We start from the raw sequence: 22,370 nt of genomic DNA on the forward strand, positions 1-22,370 counted from the left end.
TCTATATTTGTATATTTTGCTTTGCTGCATATTTTGCGATTTTAAATCTCAGCTAGGGGTCTCTCACCAAATTTTTGCACCCAGGAATTCTTTTTTTATACTTATTTTTTTCCTTTGCCACCAATACCATTGCTTGCTTGTAGAGCAAAATTTCCAGGTTCAATATCTGGTTTATCTAGTGATTTTTGCTTCTCTCACTTACTCATCTTTCCTGTCTGAAGTCCATGAGTAGTGACCATTGATAGATTTAACTTTCAATTCTCTGCTGAGCGTAATTCTCCCAGTTATCTAAATATAGTCTATTTTGCCCATTCAAAACAATTGGACTTGAAACTAATATTAAGTCCTATTGTTTTTAATGGGGCCTAGTCACAGATAATGTTTAATTGACTGGAACCATGAATTGCAAGTGTAACCTGCTCTGTCATGGAGGAGAGGACTGGACAAAGTTGCCACTCTTGCCCTGGATGCTAGTGCACAAAACTGGTATTTTTTCATAGATAAAAATAATAATGGAACAACATTGCAGAATGATAACTATCTACTTTGCTGGATGGGAGATCTCTAGAGGCTATGATTTACTCACTCCTGAATACAAAAGACAACATGCTGTCATTAGCATGTAAATGGATCTCATCTCACCTACAAGACTTTGACAATAATGTCCTTAAATCAATATAATATTTTACACAACTGTGTTCTTTTCTGGAGCATAATCTATACTACTGACAGCCTCAATCTTTTACTTCATCTGTTCCTGACCTTCCAGATAATGCTGGTTGTTATCTACCTGTATTTGTTCCAGGATGATGATAGAAACAGTGTCCCGAAGAACTGCTTCGACACTCTTGATGGGGTGAACATTGAATTCTAGCTGGTGAGGCATTTTTTTGCTTGAAAATCACTGGGCTCTGTAATTTTGTCCCTGTTTTGTTCTGAAATACAAGTTCTGAAAAATTAATTAAAATGTGAATGCAATAGAAAATAAGGTATTACTTCAGATATTCCAATATGGTCACCAAGTACATTTTTTCTGCTGTGTGCATCTGATTCTCTACACACAAAGTGACCAAGAGAAAGCACTGAATATTCCAACCCAGCAAAGGGTTTAGGATTTCTCTGTAATAACTAATACCAATTGATCTGATGTATAGCTCCTAGACTGATGTGAAGATCAGAACATCATTACCCACTGGCTTGCACACTTCCTAAATGTTCTGTTTTAATTCTTGGATTACATAAACATGTTCTAAGATGCTGGTGTAGAGCTCCCTCTTCCACACACTGAAAGTTAGAGCAGGGGTCAGCAAACTTTTTCAGCAGGGGGCCGGTCCACTGTCCCTCAGACCTTGTAGGGGGCCAGACTATTTTTTTTGGGGGGGGGTGAACGAATTCCTATGCTCCACAAATAACCCAGAGAAGCATTTTAAATAAAAGGACACATTCTTGAGAGCCAGTGTGGTGTAGTGGTTAAGAGCGATAGACTCGTAATCTGGGGAACCAGGTTCGCGTCTCCGCTCCTCCACATGCAGTTGCTGGGTGCCCTTGGGCTAGTCACACTTCTCTGAAGTCTCTCAGCCTCACTCACCTCACAGAGTGTTTGCTGTGGGGGAGGAAGGGAAAGGAGATTGCTAGCCGCTTTGAGACTCCTTAGGGTAGTGATAAAGCGGGATATCAAATCCAAATTCCTCCTCCTCCTCCACTGCCCTTCTTCTTCTTCTTCTTCTTCTTCTTCTTCTTCTTCTGTAAGAACACACTGATTCCTGGTCCATCCATGGGCCGGATTCAATAGGTCATTGGGCTGGATCCAGCCCCCAGGTGTTAGTTTGCCTACCCATGGGTTAGAGGATTCAGGACAGACAAGAGAAAGCAAAACTATGAAGTTTGCTCCCAATGAAGACAGTGATGGCCATCAGGGTGGATGGCTTTGAAAGGGGATTAGACTAACTCATGGAGGTAAAGGTTATCAGTGGCTAGTAGCCATCATAGCTATGTTCTGCCTCCATGGTCTAAGGCAGAAATGCTTTTGAATTCCATTTGCTGGAAACCACAGGAAGAGAGAGTGCTGAGAGGAAAGCGCTCTTGTGAGAACAGAATAGTCAATTGACCTGATCCAGCCGCTCTTCATAAATTCTTATGTCCTGAATGTGCAGGCTGGTGTCATCAATGGAACCCCTGCCAGAGGCATCCACCTTCCAAATGGAGCTTTTTGGGAGCAGGAAAGGGCCATGGCTGAGCCAGCTTGTGGGATGTGTTCCACGGGTAGCACTCAAGTACAACATTCCTTGCAATCCTAGAGTGGACATGCAAGGGAATGTTTGGTCCAGCCAGTCGAAACTTCCTGTTCCCTCCTGGCCTGGAGCATCCTTCCTTTTGCATGTGACCAGAGGTGGGCATGACCTTACCTATCCAGGTAACAAAAGGACAAGTCACACAGCACTCCCTCCCTCCCTCCCCCCCCCATCTCCTTCCGTCTGCTTCCAGCTAGGACTGCTCTGTTGACTTGCACAGGGATTGTCCCCCATATGGGATAAAGCCACATGTTGCTATTTGTAACTTTAAGTCTTTAAGCCTGCTTTCAGGATTGATACTGTGTACTGCATGAACGTGAGTAAACTTACATTTTGTTGACTGTGAATAGGATTGTGGTGTCTTTATTCTTTTAAGAGGGATTCAAGGGAACATACCAGGAACGTACAATTCAATCTGAGGCAGATGGAATTGCATAATAGTAAGAGGTTCTAACGAGCCTGCAACCAGCTTTCTGCTGTGCTTGAGAAGGGGAATGTAACTTTGCTACATAACTTTGCTAACTTGCTAGCGCAAGTTAGGAAGGATATTAATAAACAATATATCCCCCCCTGCCACCCTGAACATTCCCACACATCTTGGGATCCATCACATGACAGCACCAGGGCTTCTCCATCTCTAGCCCCCTGCCCCACCTTCCATCTTGCCCATCATGCCAGTCCTGCAGATGCTGCGATGACTCCTCAGCTCCATAAAGTGCTGCCAGGTGACAAGAGGATTTTAGCTTGAGTGATAAATAATGATGTCAGTAAATGTGTTGACAGTAACCGCAAAGTCACGCTGCTTCCCCAGAACTAATTTCACTCATGGCTATCTTCATGTATGCATGTCCAAAGCCTGTGTTTACATGCAAATGGAACCTTTTATTCCTAGGGTCAGCTGAATTTAATTAGGAAAACAGACAGAAACCACACATACACACACACACACACGGTTTTATGCAGGTTTGCTAAATTAGCATGGTGGTTTCCGTAAAACAGAGCTCAGCACATATATTCATGCCCTGAAAGGATTTTCTGCATGAATGAGGTTGTACCGCAAGGAGTGCAAAAGCATAAAAGCAGTGGATACCAATTCAGAAAGGAGAGGAAATATTTGAAAAATAGTATCTAATTGGAACTTCATTTCAAAGTGCACATACTTTGCTGCAACTCTTCTTTTTCAGATCTTATTAATTCTCAGTCCATAATCACAGGATTTCATCACACACACACACGAAGTTAGTAAGACTGTTAAAATGTTATAAATAAATACATTTATATTTCCTTGAGTGATCCTGGCTTTGTAGATGTCATCATAGAGCAGGGTGTCCTTATTCAAAGTTCAATTAAGTACTGGGCTTTTCATTTAAAGTGCCATACAGGTGCTAGTAAACTTAAATGTAGAAGATTGAAAAATGTTCCCCATTGTGCACCTTTCTGCACAAATCTATCTGCAAGCCAAAACAATGTGGACTAAGCAAGCACCGTCAGGCCAGGCTTCTGAGAAGGCAAAATCAAAATAAGTTACCAGCACACAATAGTCCCTTACATTAGATAGAGAAATATATAGTTTGTGCTGTTCAGTGCTCTCTTCTTTCCTAGCTGGTGAGGAATTTAATTTATGTGCAAATAAAGGCATAGAATAATTAAAGAGGCAGACTACTCCTTGCAGGACTGTCATTCTGCTATCCCAACATTAGATTCCCTGGAGAAATCTCAAATTGGCGCCAGAGGTCACATACAATACTGATTTCAGGGTTTGTGGGACTTGGACAAGATGCCTTCAGTGGGGTCCCATGCTTTTTGTCAGTACCACTGCTGCCCAATTCATAGCCCTCTCCTCTGGACTCAACTGTCAAGATCAACCTTTCTCAATCTTGGGTTCCTAGATGTTGTCATACTACAACTCACATCGTCCCTGACTGCTGTGCCTGCTGGCTGTGGATGATGGGAGATGTAGTCCAACAACAACTGGAGATCCAAGGTTAGGAAAAGCTGGTCTAGAGGGACACCAGAAAGCAAGTAAGATGTTCTGCTCCATTTTCTCACTCTTGCCAATGCTTGCATGCCCAGAGAGGACACCTGAACAGGAAGTCACAGAAAGGAGAAGAAGCAGGGCCAAGAGGCTCTGGGGGTTGAGAATGGGCTCCTTGCAATGGAAGATGCCCTGCAAAACGTATGTCTGGCCCTGGTGATGCTCAAATTTTAGCACTTTCCCCTGTTCCAAACTGTGATCCAGCATTGTTTCAAGGAAAATCCAAAGCGATAGCTGAAGTCACAGTAATCAGATAATGAACTCACAAAATTACAAAACCCAGGAAAGCACAATTAGAGCAAATTGCATTGATCCAAGAGCTAAAATTAGTCATGGAGTCTGTCAAGGGTGCTCACTGTCTCCTTTCCTGCTCTGCATTTTTATAGAAGATACAATTAATAAAATAAAACAAGCAGAAGACTTGGACATTCAAGGAATTGAGAAGGAAATAAATAGGCTGTGTTTTACAAAAGCCAGTGGTGGATATGGCAAGAAAGTATGGCAGAACACTGGAGATGAGAATCTGGCCATAGAAAACACAGCTTGGACAGAGACAGTTTGAAATCCAAATTTGTTGAGTCTAAGGATGGAGGAAAAATTCAATTCCATTTGCATTTAAAATGGAATCTATCTCATTCACAATTCCCCAAACAATATGTGAACCGACACACAGCTATCCTTCAGAAATCACAATTATCCAAATTTTGTTGTGCTGTTTCCCAATTAATGTTTACATAAATTCACATATTAATGAAAATTATGCAGAAAAATGAAGATAGTGAAAATAACATACAGAGGGCATTGTATTAGGAAAAATCACTTGCAAAAATGTGTACATTGGTCGAAACAGCAGATAAAAATGCAGATGAATGTTCTTGAGGATTTTTGGGGGGGAAATAAACTGAATGTATGGATTATTAATGTATGTAATGGTTGGGCTTTGTCTTATGTGTGAATACATTATCACAAAGGTGCTGCAATGAAGCAAACTTAGGAGGGCACAGGGCATGTGCAGAGGGAGGAAAGGGGTGAAGTCATGTTGCGTTATCTGTATTGCTTGTGATGATGGGACAGTTTAATTGAATCCTGCCACTCATTTTAATGGGTCTCCTCTGAACATGATTTAGATGGATATCACCCTACAGCTATACCCCTACATTGTCTTCCCCAACCTAGTGCCCACCAGATGTTTCAAACTGCAGCCCATGCTGGTTGGAGAAGATGGGAATTATAATCAAAATCAACATGAATGCGCCAGTTTGGGCAAGGCTGCCTTTTTTAAAAAAAGTCTTGCATGCATGTGAAAATTCTGGTGCATGATCCAGCCAGCCAGAAATACTTCAATGTCCCATTTATTTCAATCTGAGAATTAAGCAGGTCCCATTTTCTCCTCTTTGCAATCATTTCCAGCCTATATCAGTAGTTGTTACCACTGATTGTTTCATATGGAATATGCCTACTTGGAATAAACGGATTATTGCTGCTCAGTGGTCTGGAAAATGTGAAGAGCTTTAAGACACTTGCTGATATGACAAATTGAGGAAAATGCCTTGAAGACTTAATCATTTATATTTGCTCCTATCAGAATCTGTCAGCTATTTCAAAGGTGTAGAGGTTTAAAATAATTTCTGAGCATGTTGTGCATGGCATTAGCGTAATGATCACAATCAAAGCTGCTGCATATGCAGAAACAGGCTTTCGTACATGAAAGAAGTCTGTGGCATATTCCATACAGTGGGGACACGCTAAATATTAGTTATTTATCCAAGGCTTGTAGCGATGACCCAGTTTAGAGTATGGATCTGGCACTGTCCTTATATATGCCTATAGTCTGAACTAAGTGGGTGTGTGGGGGAATAATTTTTGATTAGGTTTGCAATTAACGGTGAATGTACCTCCTTTGCACTTTCTGAAACATGCAAGCCAAAAGAGAGACATGCTTTGGAATTTGCACTTCTCCTAATTCTGCAATGCAGTTCTACAGCTGTAATGTGTACAAAAATGCACATATTAGGGTAAAACGTGCATAAAAATGCATATATAAGTAGTGAACATAAGCTACACGATGCATTGTATTGAGGAAAATACATATATTAAGGAAAACTGCACCCATAAATGTGTGTGTTAGGAGAAATTGGTATAAAATGCTGATGATGTGGAAATGCAAAGAACTGGATTTAAGGTTGGGAAAATGAGAAACCGAGAAAGTTGTATAGCTGTTCCAAAGAGCCCTAGGAGCTCTCCAAGGTCCTGCAGGTGTTCAGTTTGTCTTGGCCTCTTCCTTTGGATTCCTGCTGAGGCTACTTCTCTTGCTTTCTTGCTTTGAATGCCTCATACTACAGACTTTCTGCTGATTTGGTCTGTAGACAGGACACTGCTGAAATTCCATTTGATCCTTGAGTTTTCACGGAGCAAGATGACAGTTCCCCTAGCAGTGAAAGGTGATTTACTGCTGGGACTGTTTGGATAAGTGTAGGGACTGAGTAAGTGATTGCTATTTTGTTTTCCTGGAAAGGGGCAGCTGCTTAACCCCAGGATTTCCTAGCCTTCACCTCCTACCTTTGAAATGGGATTAAATAATATCAATCCCTTTTAGGAGTTAAGGGGGCTCACCTTCTTTGCTGCTCTTTGTCTGGCCCAGGTCTCAGACTAGGCTAAGCTTGGGTTCTCCTTCTTCTCCTGTTAGTAATTCCTCCTCCTCTAAAGGCTGGCTCTATCCTACCATCTCTGCATTGCAAGCTTCGCTTCCCTTGCAGAGTGGGACCCTCCCCAACTGACTATTGTATCTGTGGGGAGTTAGGAGCAGTAGCTAGGACTCACTGCCACCCCGGTATTATCACCATCCCCTCTGGACTCCTTTGGGATGAAGGGCAGGACATAAATGTAATAAATGAGAAATAAATACATGATAATCATTGCTGTATGGTATTTTTCCATGGTAAACTGTTACCAAAGCAGCTCACAGCATCAAAGGGTTTTCATAAGATAACTCACTAAGAATTGCAAGGCAATACAGAATTTGAATAGTCATATAAACAACAGGATAATCATCTTATTTCATACTTGTAAATGTGCAATAAATTTAAGCAACTCACTGATTATTCATAAAAGGGTTTAAGAATACAACGACAAGAATACCATCCAGACAACAGTATATCTTGACCCATACTTCTACATAGGGGTGGGTGAATCAGTCAGTTTTAGATTTTATCAGTTTCTTATTTTTCAATCTTAAATTCAGTTCTCCACATTTCCACAACGGTTTTCATTTTAGTATTTTCAGTATTTTAGTGCGAAATTCTCATATGCATACTTTTGCATGCAATTTTGCCTAATACATACATAACCCAGTTAGATGAGCAGGGTGCAAATAGTAACAACAACAACAACAACAACAACAACATATTTTATTTGTATCCTGCCCTTCCTGGCCAAGGAAGCAGCTAATATCATAACAATAATAAGTTGTTGTTCTTGCTGCTGCTGCTGCTGCTGCTGCATATTTCCCTAATATAATTAATTTTTGTATATTAATTTCACTAATATATGTATTCTAATGCAATTTTACCCTAATACAGTGGTACCTCCAGTTACAAACGCTTCGGGTTACAAACTCCGCTAACCTGGAAGTAGTATATCAGCTTGAGAACTTTGCCCAGGATGAGAACGGAAATCGCGCAGCGGCTCTTGGCAGTGGGAGGCCCCATTAGCGAAAGCGCAGCTTAGGTTAAGAACAGTTTTGGGTTAAGAACGGACCTCCGGAGCAAATTAAGTTCGTAACCCAAATGCACTGTATATGCATTTTGTACATATTAAATGACTGGATTACTGTATTGTAAAATTCAGATATGTGAGAATATAAAAGGATGTCTACATTTCAGTATGTGTATCATTTCAGGACATGCAAATTAGGTATGCTCATCTTTAAATGCCCACCTCCATAACCTTTTCAAATACCCCAAAACAGTACCTCACCTTGATAGTCTCTAAGCACCCTGAGCAGCAGAAGCAGCCATTTTATCTGGAGCCAGTCTGTGCCTCACCCTCCCAGGTCTGGTGCAAATGGATTGGATAGAGAGCGGGAACCTGGTCTTGCAGGAGTTGGCTTGCCCAACCAGTAAGGCAGAAGGCAGGGAGACCAGCAATAGGTGGAGCCAGAGCCAATGGCAGGCAGATGTCAGGAAGGTGGGTTCTAACTGATGGCAGACTGAGGTTGGTTGAGCAGAGCCCCATTTGCCCCAATAGACCAGCTTCTACTGCCCCTAGCATTTGGGGAGACAAGGGAAAGATCCAGTGACACCCATCTATATAGGCCTGCAACATTTTTCTTCTTCTGTGGTCCATGCAAACTGTTTTGAAACAAGTTCGTGGACATTAGATTGGCTTCAACCAGAGCCAGGGCCTTTTCAACTCTGGCTCCGGCCTGGTGGAACGCTCTGCCTCATGAGACCAGGGCCCTGCAGGATCTGATTTCTTTCCGCAGGGCCTGTAAGACAGAGTTGTTCCGCCTGGCCTTTGGCTTGGAGCCAATTTGATTCCCTCCCTCCCTCTCTTTCTTTTTTCTTTTCCTTCTCCTCCTGCGATGCGGCTACATTTTAATATTTTAATGTTTCAACATTTTAATGTTGCATTTTAATTTTGTTTTTAAGTTGTAATCATTCAACTTGTTTTTATTATTGCTTGTAAGCCGCTCTGAGCCTTGGCTGGGGAGGGCGGGGTACAAATAAAAATTACTATTATTATTATTATTATTATTATTATTCCTCTGAAGTATAATTCTTAGGGCTCAGTATTACCGACAAAATATAACAATGCCATATTCTGCAATGTTCTATTTTGTGATCATTCACACGTGCACATATCCACGTAGAAAGACAAGACAAGAAAACCCCCAAAGTGATTTCTTTTAATTAGGGTGGGGGGTTGAGAAGCATTGGAATATATTTTACCAGCCTCCCCCCTCCTCATAAAAGCAATTTAGTTGTTTTACTTGTCATCTATGATTCACTGAATAATTCTGTGCTCATGTTCCCTTGGTTTTTCATTATACTTTATGGGCCAGTGCTCAGGACCACAAACTTGAAACCGTCAGCATTTCCTTTCACTTTATTGGTTAGCAACCGCACACACCACAGGCACGTAGACATGGCTCTCTTGAGCTTACTAAAGGAAACATTGTTTTCTAAGTTCCCCAGGGAAAGTGTGACCTTTATGGCTACTTTACAAGTATAGTTTATTGATGTTTTCCTTTTGCACATTGCAGAGCTTACTCATTTAATGCAAGTGATTACTTTTTAAAAGAAACCAAAGCAACCTGCTGCCATTTAAACAGGAACCAAAATGGAAATGATCAGTGGAGAGAGTGGTGCTAGGTCCACAGGGACAGTACCCCCATTTCTCCCAGCATCCTTGTCCACTGCCCCCAGCTTAGTATAGGCACCAAAGAGAGAGGGTGCCTATAGCAGACATAGGCAAACTCAGCCCTCCAGATGTTTTGGGACTACAACTCCCATCACCCCTGACCACTGGTCCTGTTAGCTAGGGATGATGGGAGTTGTAGTCCCAAAACATGTGGAGCACCGAGTTTGCCTATGCCTGGTCTATAGCATGTAAAAGAATGTCCACAGATGGTCAGATCTCTGTTTATCCATTTCCTCCTGAGAAAGGTTTCGAGGTGGGTGCTTTTCAAACACGTGTGAAGCTGAATGTTGGAAGATTCAAGGCAGACAAAAGAAAAAACTTCTTCAGACAGAGCAAATAATATGTAGCAATGACCATCAATGTGGATGACTTTAAAAATGGATTCAACACATTCTTGGAGGCTAACACCCTCAATGTCTGCTAGTCATGAAGGCTATCTACCAACTCCAGTGTTGTAGACAATATGTATCCCAGTTTCTGGGAATTACAACTGCAATCCCCAAACCAATGGTGCATTTCATCTCCCCAGTAGAATGTCCAGTAAAGTGTTCCTCCATTCCATCTTCACCTACAAATTGGATGGAGAATTTTAGGCACAAACTTTAGATCCAATGTTCATTTGTTAATATTTAACAATTCAGCTAGATCATCTTGCTTAATAATGGTAGATTTAAAAATAAAGGAAGAAATGACTTGCAACAAGTGAGTAAACTTTTCAATGTGCAAAAGGAAACATCAATAAACCAAACTTGTAAAATAACCATAAAGGTCACATCTTTCCTGAGGTAGTTAGAAAACAATGTTTTCTTTAGTGTGCTCAGGACCATATTGTGCAACCAATAACATGAAAGGAATACTGATGGTTTATAGTGTACTGAGCACTGTGTATGAGATGAAAAATTAAGAGCCCAAAATTCTGATCCACCACACACTGTGCATGTTCTTAGAAGCTGCAGCTGAGAGCCACATCACTCCCTACCCCAAATAGACACATGCTCAAGCTTAAAGGGGCCCATCTAAACGACATGTGCTACTCACATTGGCTTGATTCAGGCAAATGAGCATGATCAAAATGGTGCACTGCCAACCTGATTCACACACAGTTCAGTATTTATTGAAAGAGGCATGTGGCCATGGTTGCATGGCTGATAAATCAACCCACATTGACCACATTATCAGGGGGAAATTGTCTTAAATGGATTCCTTTTGGGCATAATAAATATAAGTAAAATGTGCAAGTAATTCAAGGATAAACTCATGTACCAAAAATGTGGATATATTGTATGTAGCAGACATTTGTTTTTCTCCTTGGTATTTTGTACAATATGCTTCAGGGATAAAAGGATGAATCCCGGGTGTACAAGTGACTGATCTTTTTTTTTGTTTTGATTTTACAGGCTGTATCTTACTTTGAAGGTATATTGGTATGACTTTGTGTCACTACTAGTGACTGGTTCACATATGAATGCACATCTCCTGATTTCTCAGAGCTGGTTCACAGTAGGGATGCTTGGAAAAAAGTCATTCTTTGCAAATTCCAATATGAACTGACCCAATCGGCACCTCCTGAACTCAAGTGCAGATCAGCGCACAGCTATCCTACACCACTCTGAATTTTGTGATGTGGTTGTTCACTGATATGTGCATTTTGAAATGCATGGCTTAAATTTGATTTTATCGGTGTTTTTGATGAATATTTTATATCGCTTTATGTGAACAGCTTAGAGGGGTTTTTTGTTGATTAATAGTATCTAAATTTTGTCAAGTGAATGAATAAATAAATATTTCAGGATAAAATGCATCTAGATATGCATATTTTATAGCAATATGTTCAACAATACATATTTATACACAATTTGGGGGGGAGGTACTTTTATTTTTATTTTGTAAAAAGAAAAGTAAAAGCAGTTTAATGAAAAATCAGGATGGAATGGATTTAGGACTGAACGTATGGAGAACTTGATGCAGACCAGAAAAACAGGCTGATCATCCATGCACACATACATTTCAAGTGCTTGATAACTGCAACATGGGGTGATAGTTGAGTGCATGAACTATCACAAAGATAAGACCATAGAGACGATAGTCTCATTACTTCAGACGCAATGTTTTTCAGTCAGCTCAGCTGAGTGCTAGGTAAAGGTAAAGGGACCCCTGACCATTAGGTCCAGTCGTGACCAACTCTGGGGTTGCAGCGCTCATCTCACTTTATTGGCCGAGGGAGCCAGCATACAGCTTCCAGGTCATGTGGCCAGCATGACTAAGCCGCTTCTGGCGAACCAGAGCAGTGCACAGAAACACTGTTTACCTTCCCACCGGAGCGGTACCTATTTATCTACTTGCACTTTGACGTGCTTTCAAACTGCTAGGTTGGCAGGAGCAGGGACCAAGCAACAGGAGCTCACCCCGTTGTGGGGATTCGAACCGCCGACATTCTGATCGGCAAGCCCTAGCCTCTGTGGTTTAACCCACAGCGCCACCCACATCCCGCAGCTGAGTGCTACTCAGGCTTTATACCTAAGCAGGAAATCGCCACACATGTAGAAGGTTTGCACCACACCGATGTAACAATGACCTTGCCCCTCCCACTTCTGTCCTTGAATGCAGCAGTGATGCAGATGACTGGAGGTCAAGTGAGCGCCACCACCCCATACTGCCTTCTGTTATTGCTAATGCTTGAAATGGAGATAACCCCAGTCCAAGATGGAGAATAAAAGAGCAGTCCAATGCAAGAAAACTGGAGTTCAGATTTACATCCATTTGCTTCCATCCCACTCACTTTCAACGGGGCAGAAAAACAACTGAACCATGTTTATTCTGAAGAAAGGGATTTGCCTTAATTGTCTTCTGTGGGCTTCAGCCCCTTTATAGAAGCTGTGTCAATGCAAGCAGACAAAAGTTAATTTCGCAGAACGCTTCTCAGGTTTAGGGTTTCTGAAGTGCCCTTAAGTAAAAAAACTGACTTTCAAATTCTGATTTACAGGTAGAAGGTGTCCTGTTAAGATTGCTATAATGATCATTGCAATTAAAAATAGCCAAGAAGAATTTCCCTGTAGTTTGATCAAGTGGATATCATGTTATTTCTTTGAAATAAAGTAACGCCTTCCACAAAGTCAATAAAAGTAATAAAACCCCTTGTTCACTTTTGAGTGCTACATTAACTTCATCTGTTTTAGTTACAAAAGAAGAAGTTGCTCATCACAAACTTTAGCATGTTTACTCAGAAGTAAGGTCCACTGCTTTCAGTTTAGTGCGCTGAAGCTTGTGCCTTGGATTGAGGCCTTAGTCACACCATTCAAGGACATGTAATTAAGCAAGAACAAATAATGAATTGTTTCCCAGAGTGAGATGGCAGCCCCTTTCCCTCCACTGCCCCATGGCTTTGGAGAGGTTTGTGTCAAAACCTATACAGTGGTACCTCAGGTTACATACGCTTCAGGTTACAGACACTTCAGGTTACAGACTGCACTAACCCAGAAATAGTGTGTGGCCGTTTGCTGTTTGTTGATGTCGCTTGGGGAAACGATGATTGGCTTTAGCGCTGCGTGCATTTGTTAGCTGTGGATTTTTCAGTGAGCAATACAGTGGTACCTCGGTTACATACGCTTCAGGTTACATACGCTTCAGGTTACAGAGTCCACTAACCCAGAAATAGTACCTCGGGTTAAAAACTTTGCTTCAGGATGAGAACAGAAATCATGCTCTGGTGGCGTGGCGGCAGCAGGAGGCCCCATTAGCTAAAGTGGTGCTTCAGGTTAAGAACAGTTTCAGGTTAAGAACGGACCTCCAGAACGAATTAAGTACTTAACCCGAGGTACCACTGTACTCAGAGGTTTTCTTTCTTTGTGGAAAGAGGTTTCCATTTTGCTGCCTCATTTGCTTTAGAATTTATTTAGAATTTTGGTGGATGTGGGGTCCAACTAACCTGGTGTTTCTGAGGTGGCCACGAGTGTTATCATAAAACAATACTCCTCCCCCCCTGTTTAAAAGGCCACAGATTGCTTAATTTGCCAAACCCCTGGAAAAGAGGAATATTTTCCCCGGCACCTAAAGATATGTAACAAAGGTGTCAAGCGAGCCTCCTTGGAGAGAGCATTCCACAAATGGGGGGCCACCACATAAAAGGCCTGATCTCGTGAACTTCTGCTAGAGGGCAGCAGAGTTTGCTTGGCATGCTCCAACCATACATTAAAAAGAATGAAGTAATGCTACCTTAAATATTAGTAGTGTCTGCTTTATCTCTTCTCTGTGGTCTGTATATGCTTGCAAATGTACTCATATTACAAAAAAAGCCATACTTCTCTGAAGAACTCTGTAGGAACCCTAGGAGATCACTAATGACTGTCATGTCATGAAGGAAGGTGTTTTGGAGAAATCCCATACATGATGTGGAAATTTATGGCAGCAGACATTGGCTGGGTTGCACAGTAACTTTGCTGCATCCTCCAATGATTCCTCTTATTGGCTTATGAAGTTCCACAACAGACCAATACAAACCATCATTCCACTGATGGATTGCTCTGTGGTGGAACCTCAACAACTCTGTCATATTGCTGAACAAAATGATTCTATATGTATTATTAGTGCGGTCAAAGAGAAGAATGCATTGAAATCGAGGTGATTTGATATTTTCATCCTGTGTTTTGAGTGCAATGTATCCAGATGCACATTTTGGATGATATTGGGCCTAACCCGATGATGAAAGCATTGGCATATGAAGATATTTATATTGGTAATATTAGGAAATATGTTGTGCTAAATAGTTTAAGGAAAATTACTGGGTGAAGGGATTCTTTTTAAAGAATAAGAAGGCTTTTTAGTTCTCTGTTGTTAGCCTGGAAATCAAGCTGTACATTTTCTTTTCATCATAGCTAATAGGTTTATACTTTCAAGGCTTTTGTCTGTAGGAAGAGGCTTACAATTCAATTTATCCACCAAAGAAAAGAAAAGTCAGAGCTTTACAATGATCAAGAGGTAGCTACATTATCCAGGATATATATCACTTGAATAGTTCCCATAAGATATATGCCTAAAGAATTCTGCTAGAGATATCGGCTTATAATTGCAGACATCACCCACATACTTTCAAGCCTATATGATGAGTCATAAGGGCTGTAGACATGCTTCTATTTTCAGGATGGTGAATTTTGTGGCCGGCACCAAACCCCACACTTACACTGCTCACAGCCCAAGGAGCAATTTTTTATTTTTGTTTAATGGTGATGGTATTCTGTATATTTGTTTTTAATTGGGCCATGGATTTTAGCTGTGCTTTATGTCCAATTTCATTTGTACACGTCATAAATCTTCTAATAAAATAAAATAATAAATGGATATAAAGTATAAAATGTCCATGTGCTTTTCAAGGGCAAATAACCAGATAATGCATCATAGAAGTCCAATCTTCAAATACATATAAGAAGATGAATATTGGTTATTGTGCTCTCTATTATATATTATTTCCTGAGTTATATAAACAAACCCAAATCTCCACAGTGTTTTCATAAAGGAACGGCAATAATTTACATTTGACCAAATGCTAACTTTTTCTGTCTTTTTCCTTTCCTTTTCAAAAAACATTTAAATGGTCAATTAAATCCTTCAGCTTGCACAAAGAGTGTCTTATGGGCTCACGCTCATAAAGAAGGTTCACCACCTCTTTAACTGGCTCCTTGGCATTCATTTTATTTTGCAGGTGCAGAATGAATCCCACTTGAAAGTTAGTGGTCATGTATGCAGTGTGAATTATACACAAAACTCTGTGACACATTCAGAGTAATCTCACACATTCTCTCCAGAGTGAAAGGGGATCTTAGGCTCTTTAAAGATTTTATAGTTTTCAATTTGCTTGCATGGGTCCTCAGTAATCTCCATCTCTCCCAGCTTAGCGCATTTCAAAGTATGCCATCTGTAACTCAATTTCCCTTTCTTCAAAAAATGCTGATGTCTCCTTAAATGCCAATATCTCAGGAACTGCTTGAAATTTCAACTCAATCTTGGGATCGTTTTAAGCTCACTGTTCCAGCTTTGAAAAGACGTCAAGCTGTAGCCAAAATGCATTGCTTCTCTTCAGCAGCTACTTTTCCATTCGTCTATGGATATACTTTCTTTTCATAAGAAAAGAGTTCTCCTTTATACATTATGAATTTATGTGCAATAAATAAGAAGCTTGCTTCTCTGGGACAGACTCATGCTGTGTGTCAGGCAGTGGCAATGTGAAGAAAATTGAAGCACTCCCTCTGTCTTGTGGGATCATTTTCAATTTATGCGGCCTGATGATCTGGACAGGATACTTGTGGCTTTGTGTCTGACCATAAGCCCCCTTGATCCCTGCCCATCATGGCTGGTGAAAACCAGTGGGTTGGTGTGACTAGTTGGGTTCAGGGTATGGTAGACCCTTCATTGTGGGATGGGGTGGTGCTTTCTATCCTAGAAGAGGTGGTAATGTGTCCACTCCCCCAAAAGCCAACCATGAACCCAATGCCCTACAACAGACACGTCCAACTCCTGAGAGACTGCAATCTACTCCCAGTATTAAAAAAACCTGGCAGTGATCTACCCATTGTCATTGGAGGGAGGAGGAGCGTGTGTGGGGTGTGTGTGTGGAAGGGTAAGACTGACCAGAGTTGTTTAGCTTTCTTTGGGGAGGACTGACCAGAGTTGCTGAGCTTTTTAGGGGAGACAGAACTGGGTTCCTGAGCTTTTTTTAAGGGGAAATGCCATACATCGCTCACCGAAAAATCCACAGCTAACAAACGCACGCAGCGCTAAAGCCAACCATCGTATCCCCAAGCGACATCAACAAATGCCAAACGACCACCCACTTGACACGACAGGGGAACAGAGAGAGGGGGGAGGAGCAGAGACATTCATTCCCCCGTTATTTTAATTGCACGATCAATAAGGATCACACGATCAACCAGGATCACCTGGGAATCTAACTGTTGTTCACGGTCGACCATGTCGAACATGTCTGGCCTACAGCGATTAGTTGCTAACACACCATTTTGGGGGAAGGTAATAAAGGTGTTTCTGGAAGAGATGGATTATCTAGATCCATTTCCATCTGCTTTCAGACATGGCTTTGAGACTAAATGAGACTTGGTCACCCTGATGGATAACCTTTATTGGGGGAACAGACATGGGAAGGGTTACCCTACATCTCTTCCTTGATTTATTGGCAGCTTTTGAGACCATTGACCAATGTATCCTGCTGGACCAGCTCCGTGGAATGGGTATTGGGAGCACTGTTTTACAGTGGTTATTTTCCTATTTGCAGGGTCATGTCCACAGAGTAGCACTGGGAGACTGTTTCTTGGGACCATAGCAATTACCATATTTTTTGCTCTATAGGACTCACTTTTTCCCTCCTAAAAAGTAAGGGGAAATGTGTGTGCGTCTTATGGAGCGAATGCAGGCTGCACAGCTATCCCAGAACCCAGAACAGCAAGAGGGATCATTGCTTTCACTGCACAGCGATCCCTCTTGCTGTTCTGGCTTTTGAGATTCAGAATTTTTTTTTTCTTGTTTTCCACCTCCAAAAACCAGGTGCGTCTTGTGGTCTGGTGCGTCTTATAGAGCGAAAAATACGGTATGTAATGGGGTCTTGCAGGGAACTATTTTGCCCTAACATGACGCTGTTTGGAGCAGATTGGGGGCAATATGTCATTAGTATACTGATGATAGCCGGCTCTAGTTCTCCATTACATCTGATTCAGGAGAGTCTGTAAAAGACCAAGATTAGTGCTTGGATGCAGTGGTGGACTGGATGAGGGCCAGTCCACCACTGAACCATGAGAAAGCAGAGGCCTTGTGGGTGGGTGGTTCTCTGACCCAAGAGATAGGTCAGTTGCCTGCCCTGGATGGAGTTGTGGTCTTCCTGAAGAAACAGACAGATAACTTGGGTATACTCCTTGAACCATCATTGTCCCTTGAGGCTCAGGTGGCCTCTGTGGCTAAAACTGCCTTTTGTTGGCTTTGGCTAGTACATCAGTTATGACCATTTGTGGACAGAGATAACCTGAGCACATGGTAATCTCATGACAAGATTATTATAATGTGTACTAGGTGGACCTGTCCTTGAATCTTGGCTGGAAGTTTCAGCTAGTGCAGAATGCTGAGGCTAGACTGAGAACAGAAAACTAGCAATACATTGAAAAACTTCCCTATACAAGGCTGCCTTCAGATGTCTTCTAAAGGTTGTATGGCTACTTATCTCCTTGACCCAGGGGCCCCATAACTCCATACCGTTCATTGACAATAGGGACGTCCCAAGGAAAAGCAGGGCATTCCAGGATCAAATCAGAAACCAGGGTGGATTCTGTACATCCAGGACTGTCCCTGAAAGAGAGGGACACTTGGAAGTCTGGAACACCCTAAGGACTGCTTTACCCTGTGCAGGTGATGCTGAGGTCACTGAGGGAGAACTATTTGTGGCTCCTTATGGCCCAGAAGCACAACTCAAGTTGACAAGGAGCAGAGCTTTCAGTGTTGGGGGCCCAACTCTATGGAACTCCCTTCTCTAAAAAGTTAGACAGGTACTTTTATTTCAGGAGTTTTAATTTATGTTTTACTGTTTGTATATTTTACTGTTGTGGTTCGAGGACCCGACCCCCGCAATGTGGAATGAATACACAAGGGCACGTGATATAAGGTTAATGGGCAAGAAAAGGCCACAACTTTATTGATTACAGCAGTGAAAAGGCATTGGCTTAGGCATTGGATGTCCAAAACAAGGGGGTTTATTCACCAGTTGGTGGAGCCTGTTGATGCAAATCCAACTATAGGCTTTCCCCTGATGTCACCGAGGGTCGTGCCATGGCCTCCCCCCAAGCAGGTATCGGACAGAATACACGACCGCCAGATTCCTTTAACGGAATACCCAAAAATTGAAGGCATAGGCGGATGACGGAGAGTGAGGCTGAGGAGGGGCTGGCGCTGCAGCATATAGGCTGCTGTACACGCCCCTCTTGGCAGCACCTGGTTGGGTGCCTGCCGATGGGCGTGGGCGCCAGCCAGGTGAGTGGGGGAGGCAGGGGGCTAACGCCCCCTGCTAGGGGCGGTGCTCGGGCTCCCGCCCACAACCACTCCCCTCTCTTCCAGGGAGGAGAGTCTTTACAAGCCACTTTGGATCCTATACGGTGAATGGTGGGATACATATATATTTAAGGAAATAAAATAAATATAGTAACCATCACGGTGGTAGGATGGCACAGAAAGCTACCTTATACTGAGCCCATTGGTCCATCTAGCTCAGTATTGCTTATACTATAATAACTGGCAGCGACTTTCCAGGCTTTCAGATGAGAGTCACTTCCAGTCCTACTTGGAGAACCCAGAATACATGCACATGACTCTCCTGTGCAGGTACAGCCCCTTAGCATGCATCATTTTACCACTGGTATCAGGCTGGAGGTAGAGTGGCAAAGCGTAAACATTTCTGAATATGTCATATCCCTGTATTCTGTGTTCTACTCTAAACCAGACTTTTTGAAGAATCAGCCTAAGTCTTTTCAACAAATTGGAAATGAACTGATTTGCTTTTCCCCTTCTCTATCAGCTGTCAAAATATATGCCCTGCTAATATAACTGAGCCTTTGAAAACTCAGTTTAGAAGGGTTCTTATTAACTAAACCACACAGAGGACAAAGATTCAGATCAATGAAACTAAGGATTCGGGAAAGAAAATCAAGCAATTTATGAAGGATTACCACAGTAGACCTTTTAATGAAGGCCTAACAGACTTCTGAAAAGTCAGAATAACCTCAATTTACATTTATATTGTGCCTTTCCCCAAATAATGCTCCTAGAATGGCATTTCATAGCTCCTATATAAAATATGCAGAGCATCTTGTATCCAGAATGAAAAAGTAATAGTGTGAAAGAATTTCAGGCAGGTTGCATTTTAGTTTGAGATTCCCAAATGTAATTCAAAAGGTTTGGGCATATTTATAATTATTGTGCATCCATAACTCACAATATTTGAAGTATTCTGTACTAGTACTACTGCTAATACTATTTGTAGCAAAACACTTTGTCTGGAAAGTAACCTACAAAGATGGAATACACTACATCAAATGAAAGATTTAAAGAGTTGAAAAATGGGAAAAAGGCAGAGAGTGAACATGTGAGGCTATGGCTTAAAAAGTTATATAGTGATTTTATATGGGACTTGATTAAACAATAAAATGGAAGGACAAGCCACCAAGAACATTTTCCTTTTTTACACTGTGACATACCAGCTCTTTAGCTTCTGCCTTCCTTTTGAGGTTGGCCCACTGAGAGTTCTCATGTAATTTATACATGAGCAGATACAGATAATAGAAATTTAAAAGAGAGAGAGGCAGACCCCCTAGCAGTTGCATAAGGCAAAACAGGATGCACGGGGGAAATCATTCAATTAAAGGCTTGTTACTTAAACCCAGATTTTTGATTTAAGATTGATTAATGATTCAAAAGCAACATCAGAAATAGTAGTGGCACTGAAATCAGATTATCTCCTAATACATATTTTCCTAAGGATGTCGTCATACCACAGTTCACGTGGCCACCAGCATGTGGCGCTATAAACTACAGTGCGACAGCAATGTCAGAGAGTGAAGAAGAAAGAACTGGAGACAGAGGTAGGCAGGTAGTTGACATCAGTGAGTGAGGGCGTGGCCCAAGCACATAAGCAAGCAGAGGTTTGGTGAGGTCTAAGGGGAGAAGTCCCCTTCATGGATCATTGCCTTGTAATGGCAAAGGAAGAAGAAGAAGAGTTTGGATTTGATATCCCACCTTTCACTCCCTTTAAGGAGTCTCAAAGCGGCTAACATTCTCCTTTCCCTTCCTCCCCCACAACAAACACTCTGTGAGGTGAGTGGGGCTGAGAGACTTCAAAGAAGTGTGACTAGCCCAAGGTCACCCAGCAGCTGCATGTGGAGGAGCGGAGACGCGAACCCGGTTCCCCAGATTACGAGACTATCGCTCTTAACCACTACACCACACTGGCTCCCAGCTGAGGGACCCTGAGCTGAGGGGCTTGAATAACTCAGAGAAGCTATGAGTTATGCCTTGCAGGGCCATCCAAGATGGACAGGTCATAGATGAGAGTTTAGACTAAATGTGATCCACCTGGGGAAGGAACTGGCAATCCACGCCAGTATTTTGCCAAGAAAACTCCATGGACATAAAAAAGGAGAAGCTTTGAGAAGAAAGTGAGAGTTTCCAAGGCATGCTCTGGTTCATGGGGTCACGGAGAGTCAAACCCGACTAAGATGACTAAACAACAAGGGGAAAAGTAAGAGTGTGGTTTTGGTGAGGTGTAAAGGGAGGGGTGGCTTTAGTGAGGGGGTGGACACAGCTCCTAGTAAACCTATATTTTCTTACTAACATACTGGGTACATTGCCTAAAAACCATTTCATTTACTTGTAGATGAGAGGGCAACCCTTCTTTTGCTGACAAACAGCATGAGCTCCTGGCAGGCTACAGCAGAGCCTCACCAGATCAAACAAAGACAAAAACATTTTCAAAATGAGGCATTTCATGTTGTGATCTGGGGGAGAGGTTGGCATGGAGAAAAGGCAGCATCCAGTCAAATAGGACTCTTGAGTTTCTCAAGTTTAGCAGGTGGTACACAGAATAATGATGGTTTTGAAAAAAATGCCTTAAGCCAAATTATGGCAAATTGCACTGACAGAGAAGTTCAGGGTATTGAAAAAGGGTGGGGAGGGGGAGAAGCACACAGACATTTCCACTGCAGTCTGATATAATTTCATTATGCGTGCCAACAAATTGACACACAAGAGGAGTGTAACACCTGCATACAAGTATCTGGATGGTTTCAGAGCAAATGCAGGTAGCTTTTCTCAACTAATGTGTATGAAACCTCAGTTATGAACTACTCTTCTGAAAGTAAAAGAAAAGAAAGATAGCTTACAGTTGCTAAAATTACCCTCTGCCTTTGAAAAAAATGCACAACGCAACCTGTGTGATATCAAAAACTTTATTAAAAATGGGGGGTTGCCTTGTTCATGGAGGAAACGTTACAAAATGTAACCTTGGGGAGAGAGTTTCTTTGTACAAAGCATTATCTCATTGATTTATGCAAAGGTCAGGTATCTCAGCCACTTTCTTGTTATGAAGCAAAAGAGTTCTTGCCAACACAGTGGCAAGAGGGTTGAAGCTTTGGATTGTGCTAATCATATATAAAACTATTGGAGACTAAATATGCCTGAATTCCAGAAATAAGCTTTCAAATGTCTCACACTTACTGCTAACGTTTGTATTTCATTTCCTTCAGACTCCACTGTTCCCAGCTGCCACTGTTCCCAGCTGCCACGTATATTTCAAGAGTAGGGAACCTGTGGCCATCCAAATGTGGCTTGACTGAAACTCCCACCATCCTCAACTCTTGGCTGTGCTGGCCAGGGCTTGATTGGAATTGGAGTCCAACAACATCTGAAAGGCCACATGTTGCTCAACACTATTACATGTCAACATTCTGACAACTGAGGCAATCACAGTGACGATTTTAAAGTAGCATGACCAGTGTGGTTGCAGTGGGCCACTGCATTGCAGGGGTTGCCACAACAATGCTGCAGAACGAAGCACAAGACGTGGAGAAGAATCAAATTTTAGCGTC

General features: G+C 42.0%; 1 long non-coding RNA gene across 1 annotated transcript in view; it reads left to right on the plus strand.

Moving 5' to 3' along the window:
* The window catches only part of LOC310678543, a 54,204-nt gene extending 42,656 nt beyond the window's left edge, over positions 1 to 11,548 (plus strand). The window contains exons 4-5 of the long non-coding RNA XR_014511833.1: positions 806 to 877; positions 11,145 to 11,548. This is a non-coding gene — a long non-coding RNA (uncharacterized lncRNA). The remainder of the gene's footprint in view (positions 1 to 805; positions 878 to 11,144) is intronic.
* The last annotated feature ends 10,822 nt before the right edge of the window (positions 11,549 to 22,370 follow it).

Source organism: Podarcis tiliguerta, assembly GCF_965153285.1.
Source record: "Podarcis tiliguerta genome assembly, chromosome: 5".
NCBI classification, from domain to species: Eukaryota; Metazoa; Chordata; class Lepidosauria; order Squamata; family Lacertidae; genus Podarcis; species Podarcis tiliguerta.